Below are 24,255 nucleotides of genomic sequence, written 5' to 3' on the forward strand. Positions count from 1 at the left end.
ACAAAATCTTCTAAAGTTAGACACAATGGAACAAAATCAGAGACAAACACAGCAAAAGCTTCAAAAGTTAGACACAATGGAACAAAATCAGAGACAAACACAGCAAAAGCTTCAAAAGTTAGACACAATGGAACAAAATCTGAGACAAACACAGCAAAAGTTAGACGCAATGGAGCAAAAGCTTCAAAAGTTAGACTCAGTGGAACATACGCTTGAACAAACACGTGAAGATTTAACTACTGAATTACATAAAATCGAATCGAAATGTCAAAAAGTCTGTAATGACGTAAAAACACAAATTTGTCAGCATTTCCAACCTATTTTTTCGCGGCATGAAAATGCATTACAGAATCACGAAGCAGATATAAAAGAACTGCAAACAATTGTACATGAAAATCATGAGACCTTGCAAGCTAAAATTGACCCAGTTGCATCTACCGATTCGGTTACGCAACTTGCAAAAACTCAAGAAAACTTAAAGGACACAGTAGGTACTCTGAATAATTGGTTCAGAAAGACACATGGAGGACATTAGTTCATTATCAGAGAAAGTAGTTGAACTTTCGGATCAGCTAAATAATTTATCTACGAAGGTAGATGATAATCTGAATTACACCAAACCGGTAGTCTTTAATGACACAGAAGAGTTCGAACAAATTAGGAAATTCAAACAAAATCAAAATCAAATTAATACGCAACACCAAAGAGAAATCCGGGAAGTACAAGATCAGCTGACACAGGTAATACAAGAATTACGTATTTCAGAGGACTCTCGCACACCAATACGGGAAGAGGGACATAAAAATACGGAACTGCCACAAAATAATAACACAGGGCACTTTGGAGATTATGAAAGAAATTAGCAAAGTACACCGCATTTTGAGATGGAACCGTCGAAACGACGTAACAATGACCGACATGCGACCCGCCGACACGATGATTTTGACTATAAGCTCTTCATTACTACACGTAAATTCAAAACATTTAAGAATTCTGGAAACAACATTCATCCACAAGCGTGGCTTCATCAATTCTCTCATTGTCCCCCCCCCCCCCCCCCCCAACTGGTCATTAGAGCACAGATTAGAATTTATGTGAGGCTATTTGGAGAATGAACCAGCTGTAAGAATGCGATCGGTCATTCACGATTGCCACAGTGAAGGAGAATTTTACCATGCCTTCCTCTCAGCATATTGGTCTCAAGCCACACAAGACCGAGTAAAACATGGCATCATAATGATGAAAAATTTCGAACAATCTGAATTTTCAAGTCTTTGAAGACATTTTGAAGACATGTTACATAAGAATCAGTATCTTTCAATCCCATACAGCCCGTCAGAAGTCATCCGCATTTGCTTAATCAAATTGCCTGAACATTTACGGCATATTATTTTGGCAGGCCGTTGCAAAAACGACATTGAAGCTTTTCAGGGACTCTTACAAGAATTAGAAATTGACACTGACAATCGCGGAACGCGAAAACAGGAACACAACAATTACAGGTCACATCCGTCGGAATTCCGCGATGAAAGAAATAATAACTGGACACGACAAGGCTATTCTCACAACACAAATCGTGACCAAAACATACACCACCCGTATGACAACCGTTGGCAGGGTAGTAATAATTACAGGGAAATATCACGTCTCTGCAGTAGTGACTATCACAGAGACAATCAGAGAAACAGACAATATGGGAACCAAAATAATTATTATCAAGGGAGACAGAATAACTTAAGAGGCAACGGTCTAGCGCGCAGTTACGATTCAGAGAGAAATTCTCCACCACGTGACAGACAAGAAAGAAACTACGGAATCTACCGACATGACGACAGACGATATGATCATAACGACAGACCTGAATTGCAGCAGAACTGGCGGGATTCAAGCAGAGCAGGGCCCTCTCGACAAGGTGAATTTGTAGAAGTTAGGTCTCCAAATCCCAATAACGACTCGCGCCAACAAAGACACAATAGGCAATGACTCACACCGCTGGCAGCCACAAAACGTACTTATGAAACTGACGACGCAGCTGCCGTAGCTAGTAATTACGTTAAAATGGAAGACATTAGGGACATATTACTCCAGGAACACGACGTATAACATAACAACATTGCATATCCTGTGATTCACATTACTGTAAATGACGTAAAATTTACGGCAGTACTTGACTCAGGTAGTCCCATTTCAGTAATTAGTGAAACAGCTTTAGCAAATGCAACAAATCGAACGATTGCCCCACACTTCCGTTACGCAAGATTAAATTACATGGTGCAGTCATTGGAAAAAGTGTAGATGTACGCCAACAAACCAACTTAGAATTCTTTTGTCAAAGCCACAGCTTCTCTATAAACTTTCTTATTGTTCCATTATTGTCGACGGAAGTTATACTGGGAGTAGACTTCTTGAATGAATACAAAGCAATCTTAAACTTTCACGATGCTGAAATAAGTTTAGAGAAAGAAGGTAAGTCAATAGCTTTGAAATTTGAAGATTGGCTCTCAAACCATGACGAGGAAATTAATCGGCTTTACCTTCTGTTAGACAACAGTTCGGAATTTTCTACGGAACTAGACACTAACAGTCGCTCTGCAAGTACTGAAAGGGATGATATCGACGGCACAATTGAAACTAATGAGTTAATTCAGAATAAAATTCAAACAATTGAGAATTGTAATGACACTGATAGACAGGACCTTTTTGAGATTTTACAAGCACATTCCACAGTTTTTACTCACAAAACAGGAACAATCAAGGGATTTCAATACCAATTTCGTGTTCGTGAGCATTCTAAATTTTGTGTTAGACCATACGTAATTGCAGCACATTATAGGGACCGTGTTAGAACAGAAATACAATCTGTGCTTGACGAGGGCATTATTGAGCCTGTAGTAAGCTCATACAACAATCCATTACATGTTGTTGAGAAGAAAAATGGATCGATCAGGCTTGTCTTAGATTCGAGACAAATCAATACTATCATTATTCCTGAAACAGACAGGCCGCAAACGTTGGAAGAACTACTTCAAAATTTTAATGGTGTAAAAGTGTTGTCTTCCATTGATCTCAGATCCAGCTTTTATCAGATCGAACTTCATCCAGAATGTAGAAAATACACAGCTTTCCTTTGTTTCGGCGTTTGTTTTCAGTTTCGGAAACTTCCTTTTGGTTTGAACATTTCTTCGACGGCATTCATTCGCGGGCTAAATTCCATATTACCTGAGCTCTTAAAACGTCACATCACCTTATATGTGGACGATATTCTGATAGCAGAAGCCTCATGGGAACAACATAATCGCATCCTCAACAGCGTGTTACATATTTTTGCAGAATCTGGAATTACAGTTAACTTGGAAAAGTCTGAATTCGGTAGGACAAAAGTGAAGTTTTTGGGACATATTATTTCTTCTGAAGGCATCCAGCCGGATCCTGAAAAGTTAGAAGCAATCAGAGCCATCCCAGTTACATCCACAAAAAAAAAAAAACAAGTCCGCAGTTTTCTAGGTCTCGTAAATTTTACCGTCGTTTTCTGAATATGCAAATTCTAGTTACACCAAAAATTTGTTCTCTCACTGGAAAAAATACTATTTGGAACTGGGACGAACAAACACAGTTGGAATTCAATTCTTTGAAAGAATCGCTACTTAATGCGCCAATACTAGCTCATCCAGATCTGTCACAAGATTTCTGCCTTAGCACGGATTCTTCTAAAGTCGGTCTTGGTGCCCATTTATTTCAAGAAGCCATAGAAAATGACACTACCGTTCAGAAAACCATTGCTTTTGCTAGCCGAGTGCTAACAAAATCTGAAAAAAATTATTCCGTTACTGAATTAGAAGCTTTAGCTATCGTTTGGGCATTTAACAAATTCCGTTTATTTCTTTATGGTAATCACGTAAAAGTATACAGTGATCATCGTATATTACAATTTCTTATGTCTTCAAAATTAAATCATGACAGATTAAAGCGTTGGGCATTGTTTCTGCAAGAATTCCACTTCACAATAGTCTACATTCCCGGCAAGGAGAACATTGTTGCAGAAGCACTTTCACGCGCACCGGCTGGGCTCGAGAAAAGTAACACAGAAAGCAACCTCGATAAAAATTTCAGTATTCTTTACATTCAGAAAGTCGCCTTTGAAAACTTCATCACCACATCTTTAAAGGACATTGCTCATGAACAAGATAAAGATCCGATTTGGAACGACATCAAAAGTAAATGGCATGAAAAGACACACACACAGATTCGGCATTATTATCTGGTTAGGAAGAACATACTGTTCAAACGCTGCACTGTTGATGACAAGCTATGGGTACTTTGCATTCCAGTCGATTTCGTTAATAAGCTCATTTGGTACATTCATTTCAGCTATGCACATTTTGGTCCACGAAAATGTTATCATATTCTTCGAACGAATTGTTATTTTAACAATATGGAAAAGAGAATTCGAAGACTCTTGTCTATTTGTAAACTTTGTCAAGAGGCGAAACCATCTACTGTCTAGCATCGTGCTCCATTGTTTCCTATCATTCCTTCTAAATTAAAAGAATTTGCTGCTGTTGATCTCTTGGGACCGCTTGTCAGAATATCTAATGGATTTTCGTACGTTCTAGTCGCTGTTGAACTTACTTCAAAATTTGTTTCTTTCACTCCGTTACGTAAAGCCACTGGACGGTCTGTATCCAACGCCTTTGTTAAAAATTTCTTACGTGAAGTTGGACACGTTAGTAAAGTCATTTCAGATAACGGACCGCAATTCAGATCTGCCGTTTGGTCACGCATGCTTCGTAACCATAAAATCAAATCGGTTTTTATTTCATTGTACTCACCACATTGTAACCCGTCTGAACGGATTATGAAAGAAATCAATAAGCTTTGCAGACTTTATTGTCACAGAAAGCATCAGCATTGGGACAGATATTTACACTTATTTCAAAACGTGCTGAATGAAATGCCTCATGACTCCATTGCTTTACCACCTGTTCTTGTACTGAAGAATAAAGAACCACCGAACAGAATCAGAGAGCTTGTACCTTTTCCGAATACACGTAAACTTCGACACAAAGACATAATTGACTTGGCTATTAAAAATATAAATTCTGCTGCAGACAAAAGGAAAAAATTACACGGTAAAGCAAATGCAAAGAAATTATATATTGGTCAGAAAGTTCTCATTGAAGCTCATTCATTGTCACATAAGAAGATACACTTGAGTCACAAATTCTTTCTAGTTTACAATGGACATTACAGAATCCGACGTATACCACATGATAATTGCGTTGAAGTTGAAACTATGCGTACTAGGAAGAGTAAAGGTTTACACCACATTTCACATGTAAAACCGTTTATTGAAAGATAATCTGCTTTTTAACTTTGTCTTTGCCATAACATTTTTCACTTCACGCTACTAGTACAATTTGTCAGACTTAGAATCTGTTAACATGCAACAATGTTTTGAAGTTAACTATACAGTCGAGAACCCAGGGAACATTTTTAAACAGAAATTACGAATGCATTGTTATAGTGAACAGACGACACAGTGTTGTTATTTGTACATTCTTGCTTGTTAGTTGCACGATTACATAACGACTATAAGGCTTACATACTTAGAACATATACTGTTAATGAGGTTTTAATGCAACATTTTGGTTCAGTTGAAAAGACATTCTTTATTTGAAGTACTTTCTGTGAGATTAAAGATGACTTAGCGTTTGGTTTCTTTGATAGCTACACGATTATATCACGACGCTACTAATGTGTGACACAATTTACATTGTGCTTTTGTGGTGTATCTGTTTTATATCTGCACAGTTTTTCTGAATTATTCTGGAAAGTAAAACATGTTTTAGTGGTAACTTCTGTGGTATAGCTACAATTAGACAGCCTTTTCCATAGCACAGCAATACGTTACAGCACAGTACTTTCTGCATCACGGCAATAAGCGTAATAAGTAAGATATTTATACGCTAAGCAATTCACTTTGTTTATTACGAGGTAAGTACATTGACTTCAGCAGAACTTTGCTTACAGAGGACGATAACTATGACACTTCCACATAATTATCTTACAACAAGACGAACAGTTTATCGCTACAGTACACGTATTTGAGTGATTAATTTTGTACTTAAAACATTTATATTTAAAGATATTTGAAGTACAATGATACAAAGGTTTTCTGTGATACATTTCACTCCATTGCTGTAATCTGTAACACCTGAGGATTTAATTACATTAATCCTCAGGGAGGTACACGCTTACTTTGTGTACCATGTGTATGGCAAGCACAAGGAGCCGTAGCTAATATGGTATTTGCTTATAGAACTTTACACATCGGTACCATATTTCTCTAACACATAAATTACACAGCTATCTGATCAGTTAACTGAGAGAAACAAACATTTATTATACTACATCAGTGACAGATGTTTACGTAATTACACAGTTGGATAACTTCACACTTACGAAATTGTATTTTGTCTGTACTTTGTGAACTGTTCATACATTTTCGGAACCATTGTGATACTATGAGAGCTTTGAATGACATAATTGGGTGTGAGATCATGATTTTTAAAGTACGGTTGAGGTATGATGACACTTTTGACATGAGCAGAGAATTTTTTTTAGGTTTTGAAATTATTGGAAGAAGCTACGACGATTTAAAGATTTGGCTGAGGTTTTATGATGTTATGATGACGATGTGTATTACGCTGTTGCGGTATGTTTATGATCAATAAGCTGATGCTATATGAGTTATTTGATTATGCTACTTATCTGTTATGATGGAATATTGAAGAGGTGTCGACGAATAAGGTAAGAAATAATGAGTAGAGGTTAGGGACTTTGGTATGTGAAAAAGGTTGTTGGAAACCAAGAATCGTACTTTAAGAGTTATGAAATGTATGTAAATGCTTGAATGTATTACAATGCCGACGAAAATTTTTGGACACTGTTATATCAATAGGATTTTGTTTCTACTGTTGTGTAACGCAAATTCTTGAACTGTGAATTTTTTTATATGAGACTGCCACTATAGCGGAAACTGGTGTCGTAAATATTTCGATAAGACAGTTAAGTGACCACCTGCACGTAATGCGTCGTGGGCACCCAGCTGCGCGACAACCACCTGACAAAAAGAAAGCCATTAGTGTGTGCCTTTCAGAGACACAGGTACAAAAAAAAAAAAAAAAAGAGGCCTTTATCCTCGCTATTGACATTCATTCCTTTGTAGAAAGCATCGCAAATACGACACGCTCAAATTTGAAAACATATGATTATAATGTGGAGCCCTTAATTTATGATATTTACTAAAATGCCTAATGAAACAATGAGGAACATTACACAGCTATTGTTAGTTGAGAGAAATGCCATATGGATTGCTTTATATATTTATTTACTCATTTTGTTTAATATCTTGTTTCTATCTGCACTGCAGCATTGGTTAAAATACAATTTAATAGATGTACTAATATAGTTATTTTATGCCTACAGATGCAGTAAATAATAACTTTACGATGTACTTAAAAAAACGAAGGAGCACAAAAAGACTTCCCTTCACAGGAACTGCATACATAATTTTCTTTTCAAGTACTTGGTAATTTTTATGGTAGGATAACTTCTTGTGGTGCACCACTTTAATGACATAGATATTAATATGTGAATAGACATTTCCCTTTTCTGCATTGTTGTCTTTACTGTAATATTTTTTCTGCTTGAGCTTTGTCATGTTTAGTTATAAGCTATTGCATTTGCTGCTGCTGTGTGCCAGGCGTAATGTTACTGAATTTGACTTTGTATTACTCTGTTAAGCCAGTTTTACTAGGGATTTGTTTTTCTTGTTTGCTGCACAGCGCCTTATATTAGTTGTAATATTGGAATTGCTTTACCAGTTTCCATTTTTTTGGGACATTGCTGTTTGTATTAATTTGTTTTGTGCTGCTGCTTTGCCTCGTCCCTTGGTTTAGCATCTGAGCTCAGTAGATTTAAGTTAGCTTAAGAGGGGGTAAACTATATAAGAATCTAACTATGATGAATTGGAAGAAAAGCATTGAGAAGTTATAAGAAAATGGTTTGGCCAAAAAAGTAGTGTACAGTGGAGAAAAACTATTTTTGAAAGAGGATGTGAACAGAATACAGAAAGCATGCTTGGATAGGATTTTTTTGGAGGAAATAAATGTTGAGATACGACGAAAGATCTACAGAACGAAGTTTTGGGTTGAACTGCAGTACCAAATGTTACCCTGAAAACAAACCCTGTCCTTTCCTTTTGTGTATCCCACTATATGTTTGTGTACCCTTGTGTATTTGTTTTCTTCCTGTCTCTGTGTACTGTTTCATAGAATTTTTTCTCTTCTAATACTAAGCTACATTCACTATGATGAGGTATACTGTTATCCTCAAATATAATTTGCATTAATAACATGTTATTTACTTTGTAAAGATGTTTACACATTATTTATTCTGTTTTGTTCTAATGCTCATGTGTGAAGTTGATGTTTCAAAAGTTATTCTGATCTTTTATGTATGTACTTATAATTTTTGTAACACTGATGTATTTGCTATTTCGATTCTTTTGTAAAGCCTGTACTACTGCAAATGTTATCTGTATTGTTATGTTCTTTAAAGATGTATTTTGTACTTTTGTTATTGTATTCTTATGTTACAAAATTGTAATTGACACCAGTTCATCAAATTAAGTAACTTGTAAATTACATTTCACTGCACACGTTTCTGTTGGTCATAGTATATGGACAATATGCGAGAAGTAGGGACTGATAGTGTTTGCACATGTGTTAATAACTCAGTAAGGGACTGGATAACAGCATTGTTGGTTCTAAGGACATTTCAAAAACAATTTTTGTGAGTGCACAAGTGGTGGTTATGGACTCTTCAATGGTGATTGTGCGCCTGCACAGTCAAACAGATGGCTGCTGGCCATCTCTACGACTACAGTGGGTCTACACCTTTGATGACCCACCAATACCATTATTTCTACAAGGACTGCAATGGGTCTGCATCTCTGGTGGCCCACCAATACCGTAATCTCTACCAGGACTACAAGGGGTCTACTCTGTGATGACCTACCTACCAATATTCTTCAAAACTTCGACTGACTCTGCTGTGGGTTTGCTCTGTTGTGGCCCATTACCTGTCTGCATGTCAAGAGTCAGCACTGTCTTTCCGTTGGAAGGACAACACTACTTCTTCAAGACTGCATGGAAATCCACTACTTCCGTGTGCATTTTCTTTTACTGCTTAGACTTTGAGAAAAACACTGCAATTTTACTTTGATAAATGATGAGGACTGTCTTTATGGACTGTGAGAAAATTTTAGGTTTTGACCAACATTGTATCGATAAGTGTGTGCATTTCATTTCTTTGTCATTGTAAATATGAAAAAAAAATTTCAAATCTGTATTGTCCACTGCCCAAAACAATTTGTAAATTTTTTTGTGGGGAGCATGGGGGCTATGTAAGTAGGCTGTTTAGGTTTTTTAATTGGTAACGCCATGTAGCGCTCTGAAAATCACTGGCTGTGCCGTGTGCAGTCTGTGGCTGGTTTGCATTGATGTCTGCCATTGTAGTGTTGGGCAGCAGCAGCTGGATGCTAACAGCATGTAGCGTTGCGCAGTTGGAGGTGAGCCGCCAGCGGTGGTGGACGTGGGGAGAGAGATGGCGGAGTTTTGAAATTTGCAAGAATTGGTGTCGTGAACTGCTATATATATTATGACGTTTGATGATATTAAGGTAAATACATTGTTTGTTCTCTATTAAAATGTTTCATTTGCTAACTAACTATCCCTATCAGTAGTTAGTGCCTTCCGTAGTTTGAATCTTTTATTTAGCTGGCAGTAGTGGTGCTCGCTGTATTGCAGTAGTTCGAGTAACGAAGATTTTTTGTGAGGTAAGTGATTTGTGAAACATATAGGTTAATGTTAGTCAGGGCCATTCTTTTGTAGGGATTTTTGGAAGTCAGATTGCGTTGGGCTAAAAATATTGTGTGTCAGTTTAATCACAGTCGTGTATAATTTTTCTAAGGGGACGTTTCAACACGTGTTGGTCAAAAATAAGGAATCACTCCGAGGAGTGCACGCTTGAATATAAATGTAGATGCTATCCAAACGTGCATGTTGCGCTATTGTACTTGACCATCAATAGCACCTGTCCAAAATCCTCAATACGTTTGCAACTGTCAGTCGTGGGCAAACAGTGTTCTGTGTAGTTGTGAGTGCATTATGTCGGAGCTAAGTGAATTGGAACGTGGGAAAATTGTTGCTCGTGTGGTGGGCTGTTCCGTAATGAAGGTAGCCGAAGGCCTAGAGGCACCGTATCGAAGATTTATACCGCATACAGGCAATGAGGAGAAACATCGTACGGTAACTCGTAACGCGGACGGAACTGAGTGCTGCTGCCAACGGTCATAGAGCAGAGCGGTGACGAAAAATAGGAAGACGACAGCTGCAAAAGTCACTGCGGAGCTGAATGTCGCACTCGTGAACGCTGATAGCCCCAAAACAACCCGAAGTGAGCTCCAGAAACGGCGAGCTGGAGGGCAATCAGAAATTGCAAAAGCACTCATCAGTGATGCGAACGCCCGTAACACTAGAGCGTCATGCCGAAGGCATAAAACCAGGACTGCGGGATAATCTAAGAAAATCATTCGCTCAGTTTTTTTCCCTAGAAGTTGAGCCCCTCAACGTCAACACCAACATGATGACCAACTTCCATCTCTGCATAAGGATTAGTTTTCACTAAAGTGAGGTGTCACAGGAAGTGGGTACTGCGATGTTTGCGTACGTCTGGTTAAGGTTAACCAATAACACGTGCTCATCTGGAGATAGATTGGGTCGAAAGTCGAACGAAGGGTAGCGGTTTGAAGGGCAGAGGAAAAAAAAGTGCCAAGGCAAGAGCCAAGGGGAAAAAACCTCTGCGATAGTAAGGTCGGGTGGTAAGATCAGTGGCAGATGTCTTGCTGCCTGCGACAGGTCTTGCGAGAGTAGACTTCGTTAGTAGTGGGTACCATACAGGTCGATACCTTTGACGCTGAGCGGTGCTGTTACTCGGCGGCTGCCGCTAGGTGCCGGTGTTGATCTCTCGATCGGCGTCAGATGCACAGTGTAGGGCGATGTTGGCGATTTGTTTGTGAGCTGGTATATCCAGTCAACGTTGCTGATGTGCAGGGCTTGCCGATGTTTGTCGCTTGTTGGTTTATGTTAGCTTGCCGTAGGTGGTTATGCCCTTACTAGTTATTTGTTCAAATGGGTCTTCAGCTTCTGACGAGTTTGCAACTTGCCGGCTGGGGTGGCCAGGCGGCTCTAGGCGCTACAGTCTGGAACCGCGCGACTGCTACGGTCGCAGGTTCGAATCCTGCCTCGGGCCTGGGTGTGTGTGATGTCCTTAGGTTCAAAATGGCTCAAATGGCTCTGAGCACTATGGGACTTAACTACTTAGGCCATCAGTCCCCTAGAACTTACAACTACTTAAACCTAACTAACCTCAGGACAACACACACATCCATGCCCGAGATAGGATTCGAACCTGCGACCGTAGCGGTTACGCGGTTCCAGACTGTAGCGCCTAGAAACGCACGGCCACTCCGGCTGGCACAACAGAGTTAGTAAGGTTTAAGTATTTCTAAGTTCTAGGGGACTGATGACATTATATGTTTAGTCCCATAGTGCTCAGAGCTATTTGAACCATTATTTTGAGTTTTCAACTTCTGTTGGAGTTTACGTGGAACATGGGCGAGTTCGGTGCTGATTTCTGCAGCCATATCGCGGTATTCCATGGACCCCGTGGGCTCTCTACAAGGTCACATTACTGTCAAGTATTTTGTGACCATTGCGGCTGAACTCCTGCTTGTTCCTCAATGGTAATGCCCGAGTTCACGCAGCTGACATCATCGAAGACTTGTTTCGTGAGCACGAGGATGAATTTTCGCATCTCCCATGGCTGCCAGATCCCAACATCATTGTGGTCTACTTCGGAGAGAATGGTAAAATATAAATGTCGTGTGACTAGGGCCACCCGTGGGTAGACCTTTCGCCGGTCGCAATCTTTCCGATTTGACGCCACTTCGGTGACAAGGGCGTCGATGGGGATGAGATGATGATGATTAGGACAACACCTAGTCTCTGAGCGGAGAAAATCTTCGACCCATCCCTAAACCGAACCCGGGCCTTTAGGATTGACACTCTGTCGCGCTGACCACTGAGCTACCGGTGGCGGACGGAGAGAATGGTGTATGATCGCTACCCACCCCATCACCCTTACATAAGTTTGCCACTACTTTGCAGGAAGAATTCCTCTGGAAAGCATACAGGACCTGTGTTGATGAGTTTCGAAACGACTGGAATCTGTCTTAAATAACAAAGCTTTTCCTACGTCGAATTAGGCATGGTAATGTCCGTGTTTCCTAATTTTCACCCACCATCTGGATTCTGAAAAGTAAAATGAGTGTTAAAAGAAAACTGAAGTTGATGCTTTATGTTTGTTGTTAATAAAGCTGATCAGTAAGGAGATTATATTAGCAAAAGTAGATCAAAATTGGCTCAAATGGCGTTAAGCACTATGGGACTTAACATCTGAGGTCATCAGTCCCCTAGACTTAGAACTACTTAAACCTAACTAACCTAAGAACATCATACACGTCCATGCCCGAGGCAGGATTCGAACCTGCGACCGTAGCGGCCGCGTGGTTCCGGATTGAAGCACCTAGAAACACTCGATCACAGGGGCCGGCAAAAGTAAATCACTAAATATCTATGACTTAGCAAAAAGTATTTGAGAGGAAAGAGATACGTACAGGTGCTTATTGACAATACCTCTAAATAATAAGGCAGAAATATTGTGCAAGGAAGTGGAACTCTTTTCGAAGGGATTAAATAAATTGAACAAAACAGGAGAACTGACTTTAAGTGGTAATATAAATTTTATCACCCCTAACTTCTGCGTCGCTTCGACGGAGTGAAGGGAATGGTGATGGATTCAGAACAAGTACGCGTTGTGGCCATTATCGACAGAGCCTACGCCTTTCACCTCCTGTTTAAATGCGCTGACTGGCCAGCGGTGTCGTTATTGTAATATTACAACATTACTGCGTGACCGTCGTCGTCCTTATTCATGAGGCAACCATTCACGTTAACTTTCTTCCCGGCCATCCCGGAAACGGCTCGGCGATACAATCAGGCAACTAAAAATCGCAAAATTTTATTGAAGACAGTGGTTACAACATTAAATGTACAGGATACGAGAATTATCCATACATACTTGCTAGAAGGAAGGGGTGATTATAATTGAAGTACAACACCTGACAGTGTGGGCTGTAGTTATCGTATGGCAAGACAAATTGGGAAATATGCTAATGTGTTAATGCGGAACCGATTTACTCGGGAAAAAAAATTAGTTCTAATTCTGGCGACCAGCTGCACATCTGGCATTGTCAATGCAAGAAATACACACATTAAAAAACTTATAACCACCCGGTATATTACAAAATATACTGAGAACTTCAGAGGTTCAACAGCTGTTCCAGGGATATAAAGCTGACACTCAACACATAGAAACGTATGGTATTACGCGAAGAAAGCGGAGACTGCAGAACAAACACTGGAATCATCCGTTAAAAATCTACGAGCGATTTAAATTCAAACAACCACATAAAAATAACAGTAGGAAGGGTGTATACCAGACTGCGATTCATTGGGAGTGTGCTCGGGAAGCGTAGCGCCCTAGTGAAGAAGGTACACTATATGATCAAAAGTATCTGGACACCCCCAAAAACACACTTTTTTCATATTATGTGCACTGTGCTGCCATCTACTGCTAGGTACTCCACATCTGCGACCTCAAAAGTAATTAGATATCGTGGGAGAGCGAAATGGGGCGCTCTGCAGAACTCACGGACTTCGAACGTGGTCAGGTGATTGGCTGTCACCTCTGTCATACATCTGTACGCGAGATTTCCACACTCCTAAACATGCCGTGGTCCACTGTTTCCGACGCGATAGTGAAGTGGAAACACGAAGGGTCACATACCGCACAATAGCTCGTCTGTTGACAGTTGAAGAGGGTCGTAATGCGTAATGGGCAGACATCTATCGAGACCGTCACACAGGAATTCCAAGTTGCATCAGGATCCACTGCAAGTACTAGGACATTTGGGCGGGAGGTGAGAAAACTTGGATTTCAAGGTCGAGCGGCTGCTAGTAAGCCACACATCAAGTCGGTAAATGACAAACGACGCCTCGTTTAGTGTAAGGAGCGTAAACACTGGACGATGGGAAAACGTTGTGTGGAGTGCCGAATCACGGTACACAATGTGGAGATCCGATGGTAGGGTGTGGGTATGGTGAATTCTCGGTGAACGTCAGCGACTGCAATGCTGACAGTAAAATATGGAGGCGGTGGCGCTATGATCTGATCATGTTTTTCATGGACGGAGCTTGCCCCCTTATTGTTTTGCGTGGCACTATCACAGCACAGGCTTTACATTGATGTTTTAAGCACCTTCTTGCTTCCTACTGTTGAAGAGCAATTCGGGGATGGCGATTGTATCTTTCAACACCATCGAACACCTGTTCATAATGCAGGGCCTATGGCGGAGTGGTTACACGACAGTAACATACCTGTAATGGACTGGACAGCACAGAGTCCTGACCTGAATCCTACAGAACACCTTTGGTATGTTTTGGAACGCCGACTTCGTGCCAGGCCTCACCGACCGACATCGATTCCTCTCCTCAGTGCAGCACTCCTTGAAGAATAGGCTGTCATACTCAAAGAAAGCTTTCAGCACCTGACTGAACGTATGCCTGAGAGAGTGGAAGCTGTCATAAAGGCTAAGAGTGGGCCAACACCATACTGAATTTCAGCATTACAGATGGTGGGTGCCACGAACTTGTACGTCGTTTTCCACCTGGTGTCCGGATTTTTTTGATCATGTAGTGTAGCTTACCTAATCATTGTTCGACCAATACTTGAATATTTGTCGCCAGTCTCGGACCCGTAGAAGAAAGGCGAAGTAGAGGAAATAGAAAATATCCCTCGAAGAGCATCACATTTAGTCACAAGTTCGTCACAAGTTCGTATACGAAGAGCGAAACTGTAATCGAGATGCTCATTCAACTCCAATGGCAGACAATACAAGACATGCATTGTGCATTAGGATGTGGTTTATTGCTAAAGTTCCGTTATCGCACTCTCTTGGAAGAGTTAGCCAATATATTGCTAGCTCCCTACTAACATATCGCGATAGAAAACGAAAATAGAATTAGAGATACTCGAACTCACACGGAGAGTTACCAGCAACCGTTCTTCCAGCGCATTACCCATCTGCAGAAAATAGTAATAATCAAAGTACGAGCCGCCACACGCCATAAGGTGGTCTGCGACGTTTATATGTAGATGTAAATGAATACTACACGCACAACAAACTTGACACCCGGCGCAGTGGCTGATGGGAGCGACCGTAAAGGCATTTCCCATTTACAGTCGCTGCCATCAGCCACTGCGCCGGGTGTCAACTTTGTTTGAGCAAGTAATACACCCTCGGATATCTGCTGGTATACGCAAAAATTCTATTGTGGTTAAAAGTTGAAGGAAATCGTTGTTGTTACAATTTTCGATTATTTTCATTACATGCAGATCGATGAATGCGACTACGTTGTCTCAATTTCTGTCTCTGTTTATTCATTGTGGACCTGGGTGAGCGGCAGATCAAGTATTTAACAATTAAATTCGCCAAAAGTTGTGCAGTTGATATTTTAGTTTTTTTTTTGATAACGACATGATTATTAGAGTACATACACTAAACAGCTGCTACAATAAGTAATCTTTATTTACTGCATACTGTTTCGACTTAATCTCCATTTTCAAGTACGTCTAAATTGATACCACGTACATACATTGCGTCGTTAGTGCATTGTTTTATAACAGTCACTGCTTTTTCAACCCTTTGACACCATTTACGATCTTAATAAAGCAGTGACAGTTACAAAACAGTCCACCAACGACGCAATACGGACGTCACATCAATCTAGACGTACTTGAAAATGGCAGTTACTTGGTGTATCTACTCTAACAATCTGTCGTTATCAGGCATATATTACGCTGCTGGCTCTAAAGAAGGAAAATTTATTTTATTTTATTATCAGTTTCGGCATTCCATAATGCCATCTTCAGACTCCATGTGCATCGCTCAATAATAAACGATATTGACATAATGGGCCATAAGTTCCTGGATGCCGTGATTTATAAGCCGTATCCCAAGTGCGTCCTTCGAAGACCTGATTGCAACATAGAGTGGCAACGTGCGTCGGTAGTAACTGTTGCACAAAACTGTCGGTAATAACCGATTCTTGCAATTTTTTCAAGCCTCAGGCTCTCCGAAGGTCACAACCCGTCCAGACTGCTGCAGCTTTAGCTGCAGCTATCGGCAGTGTACAAGATACGTATTCGCAATTCCAAATATGATCAAACCTCAGCTGCAAAGTATATTGGTCACAATGAAAATTTGTACCGGACCGGCAATCGAACCCGGAGCTTCCGCTTTACGCGATCGGTCGTCTTAATCGCTTCGGCCATTGGATTACGTCTCCAGAACGGACACATACTTCTATATGTCACCAAGTGCGTGCGTCCTGCACTAGTACAATTGTTGAGATTCCAACTATATAATATCCACGAGTACATTTTATTGAAAATAATATTCATGACTGCATTTTATCCTATTCTCGTAATATTAATAAAAAGGAATTCATCGTTAGTTAAATAATTATTGTCAACGACATAATTTAATATTTTGCAAAAAATTATGTCTCACATAATACCCATGTAAGAAGACAATGAAAATCTGAATCTTTTGTTATCTATGATTGTTGTTTAAAATCCTTCTTCTTGTTCGAACTGTTGTACTGATAGGATGCATTTGATGTCTCGTAGCACAGAGGTTAGTAGAAGACTGTATTATGTTGCTAACCAATATTTAAAAATAGAGTTTATGTGTCATTGAAAGGAATGGTCTTTGTTTGGAGTTTTATTTCATAGTAATTCTCGTCCTATATAAATGTTAAGTTTTCTGCTCAGCTATAAAAGAGCGCAACCATTAACGCTTATTGAACTACAGCATAATCTATTAGTAAATGGTGCATATTAAGCCATTAACATTGAGAAGTATTTTAAAATGTTAATGAATATAGCAAAGGTGCAAAAAGATTTTATAATTTATTAGGAGTAAAACACAGCCTGAGCCAGAATCAATAAGTGACTGTCTTATGTTTGCGGCCATCTTATTGAAATATTGCAGCGGCAGTTTTAAATTGATTTTCTATACAGACATAAATGTGCTTGGTCGTAATTGCGATAATAATTGTGTATTGGTGGCCCAGGACCCACTCTGAGGTAATAAATTCCAATTACTGTGAATACATTGAACTTCTACGAAGGCAGACATCACCTTATATATAAATTGTTATCTGATGATGCACGGGTATGAAGCCTGCTCATTTCGTAACAAATTTTACGAAATATTCTGACAGGAAAATACATCTGTGTTGTGTACGTGTGGTATTGTGTGACAAAACTGCTCATTTTGCTTAAAAAAAAAACGTGTTGCCACCTCGAATATCAGTAGCGCTAGATTCGATAAACGATCTCAGCTAACAAAGAGTCTTTTAAACAACAGCACTGAAATTACTAAAAATCATTAGTCTTGTTTAGTTCAGATTACTTATCATAAATTTAGCTTGTTTACTGGTTATAAATGATACTTTTGTGAGTGAACTTAGTGACAGATAGCATTGCTACACGATCCCAGGTGGCGATTTCTTTAACAAAATAACGGTCATTAGCCAGGAAAAGCAGTGATTAAATAAAACCTCATGTTGCAATAATAATAAATAAATAGTTTTATTGTAATCTTGCTGAACTTGTATAACACAACACGCGCAATTACACCACACGCCACACCACAGCCGGCCGATGCGGCCGAACGGTTCTAGGCGCTACAGTCTGGAACCGCGCGACCGCGGGCGCGGTGGCCGAGCGATTCTAGGCGCTTCAGTCCGAAACCGAGCGACTGCTACGGTCGCAGGTTCAAATCCTGCCTCGGGCATGGATATGTGTGATGTCCTTAGGTTAGTTAGGTTCAGGTAGTTCTAAGTTCTAGGAGACTGATGACCTCAGAAGTTAAGTCCCATAGTGCTCAGAGCGATTTGAACCAGCCACAGCACATAGGGAGATACTTATGGTTACTGTCGTGGCCTTGTGGCATGAAATACTGTGTTCCAGTTCGTGTTTTTGCTATGCACTCTTGTATGTTCTTCAGACTTGCATGCTTATCTGAAGGGCATTACAGAGTTTATCGCACAAACACTTGGACTCGACTATACACTGATGAGGCGAAACATTATGATCACTTGCTGAACAGCTTCTTTGTCCGATTTGGAACGAAATACAACACTGGTTCTGCGTATTAGGAACCCAATAAGTTGTTGGTAGGTTAGTGGAGGTATGTCGCATTAGAGTCTTGGTTCAAATGGCTCTGAGCAATGTGGGACTTAACATCTGAGGTCATCAGTCTCCTAGACTTAGAACTACTTAAACCTAATTAACCTAAGAACATCACACACATCCATGCCCGAGGCAGGATTCGAACCTGCGACCGTAGCAGTCGCTCGGTTTCGGACTGAAGCGCCTAGAATCTATCGGCCACCGCGCCCGGCCATTGGAGTCTACCCACAGGTTATGCAACTGACGTAAATAATGGACAGGTGATATGTGTACGCTGTGATGGCGCCCAATAGCAACCGACGTGGGTTCCGCGGGATTTACATCAGGCGAATTTGGTTGCCGAGACAACAACGTCACTGCACTATGACCATTGTACAACTGAAAGATGACATAGCCGCCAGGGAAGACATCGAGCATGAAGCAATGTCTGGTGGCTCGCAACTATCCGCGTGTCTTCGATTATTAACTCACGTTCGAAGCAAGCGCAGGAGAATGTCTCCCGTAGCATAATACTGCCCATACCAGTCTGCGTCCATAGGGGTGGTCTGCTGCGGACTGCATGTTCAATAACGTACCTTGGACGGTGTGCATAGAAACACTGATGCGTGCACCATGAAAGGTCTCTGTTGGATTCCTTTCATGTTAATTTTTTAAATCCGTTGCCATTTACGGCATAAATCCCTTTTCTAAATTTACTGTGGTGTTTCTGACTATCTGGGAGGAGACTGAGCAGTGAAATGGGTTATTTTTACACATAAACAAGAACGATTGTCACACTACTACACTTTAAAAAACAGTTTATATGTAATTCATGTCACACAGTCTCATACGGAACCTACATCCGCTTTCTTTTATATACTGTATATGATAAGATACTGTCATCCCCCTTCCCTTCTGTGTGACAGGATGAATGGCCAAATGTATTTCTAGTTGCATGCTGGATGGTAGCAGACAAGCCTGTCTGCTAGAGAACAGTAGGACCAACGTCGGAACAGGTAGCTACGCTATCTAAAAGCAAAGAGGTTTCTACCCTTAGTATTGTCCTGTCCGTCCCTTGTCATGTTGGTATAGGAAGCTGCCTCTCTGGTCACTTCCGTTTTGTATACGGAAGCGCCCTTGGTAGGAGCGCAGGTCAGTCTGTCCGCGGCGAGCGTCTGAGGTGGTAAGATCTCCGGCTAAGCGCGTGTCTGCTAAGTCCGTAGGACAATGGATTTCTTAAGTTCAGCCTAACTGAAAATTTAATCACCTTTATTTCAGGTTTAGCTCTAAAATATCTAACGTTATCTTAAATTGCAACACAGTGTATTTCGAGTGTGAACTTCAGAATATCTTCCCGTGGTTGCTTTGTCACTACTTTGTGAGTAAAGTGGAACCACATGTTGATCAGTAACTCTAACTAAGATCATCAATCTTAAATGCGAATGTGCGTGAGATTATAACGTCTCGTGTTAACAATATTTTTCAATATAGCAACTTTTCCTTATGTTCAACCCAAGGGGGGTGTACTTTGTGAGACCAGTACCACGTGCTTATACAATTGTTTGACCTATCAGTTTAATAGTAAGACGATAGCAACCAGTTCGAGATTTTTCTTTTGTAAATTGCGTTTCGATGTAATTTATTTTAATTATCAGAATTATTGTGGAGTTACACTCTTTGTGTAAGCCAAGTTGACTACGTGAAGCATGTGGTGTAATCATCAAAGTAGCCCTCAGCTATTCTTTTCGGGAAGATTTCACAGGAGTTAGTATGAATTTAGTATGTGTGTGGTAATTATATGACGGACAGGATTGCTCTACGAACGTAACTTCTTTGGATGAAAATTGAATCGGTTGGTTGTGGTTAATTTCCTCTTGCATGTGTTTCAACGTTCTTCGTGTGTTATTTTATGAATGCAGTGTTGTATGTAGTCTCCCAATCTTGGCTCCCTATTTGATGTGTTCCGTAAGATTACAAACTCACATTTTCACAATCCTAAATAAGGCACCAGTTTAGTTATGAATCAAGTTTAATATGCTCAAATTTCAATGATCAATCTTAAAATAAATTTCCAAATATAAACCGATTTATTTCTTTTTATTTTAATTCCACCGGTGTCGTATGGCGATTAAAAGATTATAATTAGTGTTAGTCTGGTTTGGAATTTGGTAAGCTAGACTGGATATCTGGTGAAACAGTTCCTCAGTAATGAAAGGTTAACTTCCTCAGATAGCTCACAGCTTTTAACCCGCTTTTATTGTCTATCAGCACCGCTTTCACATCAAATTAATGCAACAATATTACAACCATCATTGTGCTCTTTCGACAGAGACGCCACAGATCACCATTTATCCTACTTTACAGACCAGACAAGCTTCCGAATGCCAGGTTCTGTGATGATTCGTGGGCGTCCAACCATTTAGCGCCTAAATGTAGTTCCGATATCCTACCTCTTTCCATAGATGCTCACGACAGCAGCACGTAAACACTCGACCAGCTTCGTCGTTTTCGAGACATTCGTTCACAAGCTCTGCGTAATAATAATCTTCCCTTTGTCGAAGTCGCTTATCTCAATGGATTTCACTAGTGGCAGCTCGAATCTTCGGTACGGTGATCTTTTGCCAGTGATGTCACTTGCTCGAAACGCCACCAGGCGGCATCCAACGTCGCGATGGGCAGGGGTTCCCTGTCTAACGGCTACTAACACCTAAAAATTTTTAAACCGCTGTCATAAAAGATGTAAACGCCGTCAGTGGGCCCTGGTGGACCCAGCGGTACTGACCGGCCGTCGTGTCATCATACGACCACAGGCGTCACCGGATGCGGATATATGGTCAGCACACCGCTCTCCCGGCCGTACGTCAGTTTAGGAAAACTGAACCGCTACTTCTCAATCAAGTAGCTCCTCAGTTTGCCTCACAAGGGCTGAGTGCACCCATTCAAGAACATCACCCACCCGGCAGCGCTTAACTTTGATGATCTGACGCGAACTGGTATTACCACTGCCGCAAGACCGTTGGCAAACCGCTGTCTTACTGTTGTCGGGAAGAGGTACTCTATTACGGTAACGGTTTCAGAAAGTACACTGAAGCTCCAAAGAAAGTCGTACAGGCATGGGTATTCAAATAGAGAGATCTGCAAACAGGCAGAATACGGCGCTGCGGTAGGCTACGCCTGTATAAGACAAGTGTCTGTCGCAGTTGTTAGATAGGTTGCTGATGCTGCAATGGTAGGTTATCAGGAGTTAAGTGAGTCTGAACGTGGTGTTATAGTCGGCGCACGAGCGATGGGACACAGCAACTCTGAGGTAGCGATGAGGTGGGGATTTTCCCGTGCGACCATTTCATGAGTGTACTGCGAATATCAGGAACCAGGTGAAACGTCAAGTCTCCGACAGTGCTGACGCCGGAAAAAGATTCTGCAAGAACGGGACCAACGACGATGTAAGAGAATCGTTCAACGTGACAGAAGTGCAACCCCCTCAACAAATAAAGCCTATGTTGGTGTGTGAAAGTGGACTCGGTAAACAACCTGAGGTATCAGTAATCGGAGTCTAACTTGCGTAACACTGTATGCGTGTTGTATGAATGTCAGTGTGACTGTCATTTAAGCCCTTAACAGATCTTTAAATGAAAAAATTAAAACGAATGTTTGGATGAGCTATACGGTTGTGTATTTAAATATGAAAAACTACAGGAACAAATGAACCTGCGACAATGAATACCTAAGCACTCTGTCTGCGTGTTTGGAAAACAATTTACAAATGATACAGAATATAGCTTGTGCAACGGAATTTACTGGATTAAACTACATGACTTGTTGTGATTTGTCAGAGTCTCTGTTTTGGCCCTAAGTTTTGTACTCGCCTCTTTAGACGACTTCTTTTTTCCAAGTGGTTTACAGAAATTCACAGCACCATGCGGCAGCCGCGGCTAAATCTTGTTGTTACTAAAAATGAATTTAATAAAAAGGAATTTGCTTCGGTCCTGTTAACTACTAAATAACTTGTAGGGGGGGGGGGGGGGATTTTATAAATTAAGTCTATTTAAAAACTTCAGAAATAATCATGAACAATAATAGTTGGACAAGTATTAATAATGGCGAAATGTCTGACAATGACCTTATAAGTATCAATAATGACTGAGTGTCCGATTAACAATTTATTTAAATTTCAAAGTTACATTAACATTTAATAACCACAACGTATTTATCAGATGTGGAGAATAATTTTACTATTTGGAGGGTAAGGAGGGTTCTTTAACTTAGAAGCAAAACACGGGCTTACTGCTATGCTTGTGAATTTTACCTTGAATTCCAACTTCAAGTGTAGTTAAGCTATCCAAATCTCTCCTGGCCATATAAATGAAATTAGGCCTTCAGTGTGGTAAGATCTGCCATCACCGAAGTGAGGGCAGCGTGACGCGTCTTCTGTGTCCGATCTCTCGACCAATACTCCTGAAATTTTACTCTCGCAGACAGACTTCGTTTCACAACACTTTAGAATAGCGCTCCCATGATTCGCCCTAACATTGCTACTACGAGTCTAAACATTCATGGTGGTGTCTGTTTGTTCTATATCGTGTCTCCCTACCACTTTCGCGCAACGACGCTCTGAGCGTGTTTTTTAGTGAACTGACTAGTTTGAACCTGGGACCTGTTGCTGGTAAGGAGACGTCAGATCACACATGACATGTAGAATTCAGAAGAGTTCAGTGAGACTAGCGATGATATAACCAAATACTAAATGATCTCAGCGTCAGCTCCACTGCACTCCCTGTAAAAGAATCTTAATAGTAACTAAATTTAGTGGAAAGGGTTCAAGGCTTTCCTATTTTTAGTTAGCTGGTAAAATAACGTCGAAAAAGCAGTTAAGTTTATCATTGGAAATTTTATTCTACTCACAAAACATTGTTCATAAATTGCACTATTGATAAAAGGAAATGTTTTAATACAGGATGGTAAAAACCAACTGCGTTCAACAAAAATGTGAACGAATATTCCCTGAATGGGTTTCCAAGTTCTACAATCGATCGAAGGATGACCTATGCCATATCACATCTATAATCTCGGTTTAATTTAAGTTTCACAAAAGAGAAAACTATCAAAATGGTCTACAACTATCAAAATGGTCTACAGTGACCCTCAATTATCTTTAATTACTTATTTAACTTGTCGTAAATTACAGTGGCTGATGTGGCTTCTCAATAACTATATAAAAGAAAAATCATCCCGTTTCAGATCTGTTCTTCAAGTGGCAAATGTGAACACCATGAGTTTTAATTAACGATCGACACTAGTATTACGCAAAAAGGGGGTGTAACAGATGAGACTTCTGCAGTTCTGAGTGAAACCTTATGCGCTCAAAAATGCGGCATCGCGTGCGTTCATTACCTTGTCGGTGTTTAGGCAGCGTCAGGGCGACAGCGGCCGGCGCAGCAGCCATCCAGCTCGCCGTCTCGGAACCAACTCTCCTCTAACTTCTCGTTACTACAATTTACCGAAGTTGGTTTAAAAAAACTATCTGGCTGTGTTTTCATCTGACCAATCAGGGTCTCAATGTTAACCTTAAGCTCCGCCTACAAAAATTCTGTCTATCCAATGAGAAACGTTATACTTTTCGTGGTGGGGCAATGTTTTTTAAAGTTTGCAACGTAACAGAGACGCTAAAAAGTCTCACGCTAAAACCTGCAGCTGGTGTGGTCCTTTTAGCTTTATCGTGAGATCTATACTGTTCTTCTGGAGGGCTCTATGTTTTAACATGGGCTGGAG

Source organism: Schistocerca gregaria, chromosome 9, assembly GCF_023897955.1.
Source record: "Schistocerca gregaria isolate iqSchGreg1 chromosome 9, iqSchGreg1.2, whole genome shotgun sequence".
NCBI classification, from domain to species: Eukaryota; Metazoa; Arthropoda; class Insecta; order Orthoptera; family Acrididae; genus Schistocerca; species Schistocerca gregaria.